The sequence below is a fragment of the Gossypium hirsutum genome, chromosome D12 (assembly GCF_007990345.1).
Source record: "Gossypium hirsutum isolate 1008001.06 chromosome D12, Gossypium_hirsutum_v2.1, whole genome shotgun sequence".
Taxonomy (NCBI): Eukaryota; Viridiplantae; Streptophyta; class Magnoliopsida; order Malvales; family Malvaceae; genus Gossypium; species Gossypium hirsutum.
This window is the reverse complement of record NC_053448.1, coordinates 38975122-38981173: the sequence shown is the minus strand read 5'-3', so window position 1 is coordinate 38981173 and position 6052 is coordinate 38975122. Positions and strand designations below refer to the sequence as shown.

The 6052-nt window shown below is 30.4% G+C and overlaps 1 long non-coding RNA gene across 1 annotated transcript; it reads right to left on the bottom strand.

The window, feature by feature from the left end:
• Positions 1–3539: 3539 nt before the first annotated feature.
• On the bottom strand, positions 3540–5846 carry LOC107945608 (uncharacterized). The gene is made up of 3 exons (XR_001696637.2): positions 5642–5846; positions 5075–5160; positions 3540–3774 (listed from the first exon to the last, which is right to left on the bottom strand). It is a non-coding gene; the product is annotated as an uncharacterized lncRNA (long non-coding RNA).
• Positions 5847–6052: the final 206 nt, after the last annotated feature.

The window sequence follows — 6052 nt, the reverse complement described above, 5'->3', positions numbered from 1 at the left end:
ATGATTCGTTCAGATTAACCATCTGTTTGCGGATGGAAAGCTATGCTAAAATACAATTTAATACCTAGCGCATCTTGCAGTTTCTTCCAAAATCGCGATGTAAACCTTGGATCTCTATCAGAAACAATAGAAATAGGTACCCCGTGCAATCTCACAATCTGAGAAATATACAATTTAGCAAGTTTATCAAGTGAATAATCAGTACAGACTGGAATAAAGTGTGCCGATTTGGTCAATCTATCCACAATAACCCAGATTGCATCTTTCTTGCTCGGTGTCAATGGTAAACCTAATACAAAATCCATCGTGACTCCGTCTCATTTCCATTCCAATATCATGATCGGCTGAAGTAATCCAGAAGGTACCTGATGCTCGGCTTTTACTTGCTGACAAACTAAACATTTCAAAACAAAGTCAGAAATGTCTTGTTTCATACCATGCCACAAATAAAGCTGTTTCAGATCATTATACATTTTTTTGTACTACCCGGGTGAACAGATAATCGACTGTTATGAGCTTCGTTCAAAATCATCTGAATCAACTCTGAATTCCTCGGAACACATATTCGGTTTTTGAACCTCAAACAATCATTGGTATCAACTCGAAACTCTGTTACACCATTCAATTCATATTGAGCTCGTTTTGCTAACAAATCATTATCAACTTTCTGAGCATCACAAATTTGTTGAACAAATAACGGTCTAGCTTTTAATTCAGCTATTATTAAACCATCATTGGACATAGTCATAGGCACATTCATTTCTCGCAAAGCAAACAACGATTTTTGACTTAAAGCATCAGCAACAACATTAGCCTTTCCTGGATAATAGTCAATTACAAGGTCGTAGTCTTTTAACAACTCTAACCATCGACGTTGTCTCAAATTCAGATCTTTCTAAGTCATCAAATATGTCACATAACTCTTTTCATGAAGCTTTAACTATATGGAATCATAAGATATCTCTGTACAATCTTTTATTAGAACACACTTCAAACCATTCATTGACATATGACTGAGAATCGTAAACTTTTTATTCAACCTAGGCTAAACCAATATTGATGTTTCGGTTGACAATATCTTTGTGCAAAAGGAAAACTTCAACAATCGAACTAACTTTAATTTACCACAATATTTTCCCAGATAGAATCATTCCGATAGATATAATTTTGTATCAAATCTTCAAGAATACAAATTCTTCTTTCAGACTATCCCTAAATTCACATATATACGTTCAAAGTTTATTTCTAGTCCGGTGGATAGATTCAAACACATATAACCCAATTATCTTTTCAATCAAATAATTCAAATCAGACTAAACCGCTGAATCAAATTTTTCAAAGAAATCTTTTCTTCTCGTTAAAATGATAGCCCCAAACATATCATTTTACAGATTTGATCTTGATCTTCTATCATTTTCACTTTTGCCGATGTCAAACCTTTCACGAGAACTTGAAAAGAGTTTAAGCTGTCTCATATATTAATCATCGAAGTTCTGAATTATACAAAAGTCACCTTTATCAAATAGAAATCATTGGGCCTTAATGAAAACGATGTCTCAACCCTATAAGTAGATATTATCCCGGCTGTTAATAAAGCATTTGAACACAGAAGAAAATCAAATATGGTTTAAACAGTAACCAATGCAGAAACCCAACTTCTATCACTCTGATAATGGTACTGCAGTACTCCCATATTTCAAAACAGAAATTATAATTATAATAGATATAACCATTTTCATCAAATGGATATCTCTTACAGATAATTACATAGATTCATAAAAAAAAACTGGGATAGCGGAATTTCAACATATGAAGCTACACATGATATCTGAAAATTACAACCCATATAAAATGATAACAATTCCGATGATATCCTAGAAAATTTCCAGAAAGAACAACGTCACACATAAGTACTGAGATCTACAGTATCAGAAGCAATATAATCTTCACGTATATTCAACAGAACATTATCTAGTAGAAACAGAATATTAGCCTCATACAGATTTTATCGTCGACTTTCATATCCACACAATGGAATAAATACCAGAGAAAGACAGAGCAATGTCGAACATAACCCAAACAGACCTACGATACTTTCGTCTATTAGTATGTTTAACTAATGTTCTTATACGATAAGAATTCCTTCTTAAATTAAACAGTAACATATACTTCTGGGGATAAATGTACACATAGAATGCTAAGAAGAAATCATAGTAACTGTCCGACTATAACCACTGCGCTCAGCCATCAATACAATTCAAACATTATTCAACTGTTTAATTCTATCATCATTAAGTCCATATTATCCCATCAATAACAAAAATCAATTCAAAAGAACTTTCAATTAATACCTTTCTATATATATCATACCTGAATACTTTTATTTCATCAAATTCAACTTCTTAGTTAACAGTGACTTTGCATAATACGAATGGCCATTAAAACGATTCAATATCTCTTATAGCACTATCTCAATTTGCTGACCCATTCTTTTATTCGACCACATTAGTAATCTTTCAAACACAAACCTCTGTAACTCCACACTTGTGAGCTTATTCGATCCAAATCTTACAGATTTCATTGTAACATTTTACTGATAAGGGGTGAGGGTAGTAAAACCTCAAATTTAACTCGGACATAAATGCACATAACACATACTATTACAAATAGCCAATTTATTAATAATTTCACATTCTCGAAACATTTAATAAACATTTGCTTATAATCACATTTTTCCTCAACACATAGTCCATATGCCAACTCAAATCACAAATTCACAATCAAAGCATTCATATAGCAATCGTAGGCCACATATCACAACTCATATACTCATATCATTACAACATTTATCAACAACAAAATATCTTATATCCTTATTCATACCTTCATGAGTCTCAACTCATCATCAACACATTTTCACTCAAACATTTGAGTATTTACTTCTGTACTATCAAAATTAGCTCGGTTGGAAAACATATCTGTCTCATCAAAACAATTTTCGTCAGAGTCGGGAGATATCACACTATCGCAGGTTAAATATGGCATGTATAGCTAAACTCACACACACTACGTTAGTCCTAGAACCGACTAAACCGTAGCTCTGATACCAATCAAATGTAACACCCAGACTCGTGTCCGTCGCCGGATTAGTGTTACGAGGCATTACCGATCAAAACCCGACTCAATTTTTTTTATAAATAAATTAATCCATTATATATATACTAAGCCATAAATCCTAATCAATACACATTTGAATATATATACATTCGTTTACTCTATCAATAAGCCAAACGTAATTAATCACCAACATGTACAAGCATACTTCAATTTATAAATCATCTCCTATATTCACTTAACTACTAAATCCAACCAAATCATATATATTTCATATATAATACGTAACCTAGACACTTAACTTAACATTATTTATCTTAATGAATATAACAAACTTACTTACTTCAACCACATAATTACCGAAACACTTGAATGAAACCACCATGCACATATATATATATATTACCATATAAATACTAACCATAAAATACTAATCCATGATTAAAGTATGCTTAAACCATAATTCAGCCCAAAACCGAACACAAACAAGAAAATTAAGCCATTTTCGCATGGCTTAATATTACATAATCTAAATTCAAGTATTTCATCTACGCTATACATGCCATAAGATCGAATTCAAAATTTACAAAATACCGAGAGGAGTCGATAGTGTGATAATCTTCTCTGACGATCCCCGAGCTCGTAACCAACTTCCAAAATCTATAAAACGAAGAACAACATACACATAGTAAGCTATTTAAAGCTTAGTAAGTCATAAGCAAAAATTCATTTATATATATTAATACTTATTCCATCATTAAGTTAAAATAAACCAAATATCATAATATTTTGTACCATATAACACTTTAATAAAAATCACATTGTATTTTCATATAAACAAACCATATGGCCAAATACACATAAATATTTAGCAAAGCCGAATATTCAATAAATCATTATGCTAAAACATGCTTATACTCAAATGGTTAACTCATACTCTATATTTCATTTGAAACTATTATCAAATTAAAATAATCAACTTACCTTATCAGCAATTAAGCAAATGGCTAACACATACCTGAATAATTTAACTTTCTTAACACATTTATTTGCTTTTACTATTGCTCATATAAAATTTATAAAACATAGAGCCCTATATAAAACACCGGCATAAAGCCTGCTAGGCACAAAGCCCGATTCATTTCACCGGCACAAAGCCTGCTAGACATAAAGTCTGAATTAATTCACCGGCATCAAGCCTGCTAGACATAAAGTCTAAAATAATTCACCGGCATCAAGCCTGCTAGGCATTAAGCCTGAAAATCTCATATACAAAGATGATCTTTCGTATAATTCTTTATGTTTACATAAGTCTTACTCAATAACCATATCTCCGTAAGAATTGAATTATATTCAATTCTTCATAGCAAACAAACATTCGAACCACATATGTATAATTTACAACATTAAAATTCAGCTCAAAGAATTTGTAACCTATATTCGAACCACATATGTAAGTAAAATTCATACATTAAATTCAGCTCAAGAACTTTGTAACCTATATTTGAACCACATATGTATATAAAATTCATACATTAAATACAGCTCAAGAACTTTAAATATATATATTCGAACCATATGTGCATATATATATAATTCATAATATTAAGTTCAACTCAAAGAATCAAAGAACTTGTATCATACATTCAAACTTTATATATATAATTCATAACTTTAAATTCAACTCAAGAAATTAAATCTTACATTCGAACTACATATCCATGTAAATTCTACTATTAGTTTCATATCATTGAACTTAAAGCATACTTTAGCTAATATACATGTAATTTATACCATTAATATCAACCTCCCAAAATCAATTTCTATGTTCGGCTATCACATAGAAAAATCACCAAGTTTTATTCAATTTATATACTTTTAGTTCCAGCTTACTAAATGTATGATAGATATATTTATATAAATTCCAATTTAATAACATTTAAATTGCTATTAGACTTACCTCGTACGGTGAAAAGTCGAAACCAAACGATTACTCGACAACTTTAGTTTTTCCCCAATCCAACTCTGATTTCTTCGGTTCTTGATCTAATTATATTCAAAATAAGGTAGTTTAAATATAATTATATTCAATTTAATCCAAAAACACGTAAATGGGTAAATTACCATTTTGCCCCTAACATTTACACTTTTTACAATTTAATCCCTATTGGATAAAACACAAATTACACAAAACATTCAAAATTTGACTATACCATGCTTAGGCCTAATCTTTATTATACTCATACAAGTCCATGCATTTCATTTATTTCGTATTTTAGTCCCTCAAAAATTTATTTTCACAATTTAGCCTTAAATACTCAAATTCATCAAAAATTCCAAGACAAAACGTGTTAATCTAAAACATGTCCTTCATTATTCATCATCAAACATCACAAAACACAAATATTCATCAATGGCATAACTTAAAATATTCATCAAAATCAGAAATTCAAGCATGGGTCGGGTAGTATTCAAAGCAACGATCTCAAAAACGTAAAAATTATCAAAAACCGAACAAAGAACTAACCTTAATTTGAGCTCATTAATGGCCGAACCTAGCTAGTTTTTTTTTCTCTTGTTTCAAATTCGGCAGTAGGAAGATGATGATGAATTTATTTTCTTTTTGTTTTATTTAACATATAATAACATATATTTTTGGTTTACTATTTTAACCTTATTTAATTTAATTATAAAACATATAATACAAGGGCAATATTGACCATTGCCACCCACTATCATCTAAATGGCCCAATTGTCATTTAAATCCCCCATTTTTAAAAGACAAAAACAATTAGGTGCTTTTAAAATTGACCCCCTTAAAATTTTAATTTTACACGATTAAGTCATTTTCTTTAATCGGTCATTCAAACGATAAAATTTAAACATGGAAATTTCACACAATCAAATTCACACATAATAAACTCTCTAAATACTATTA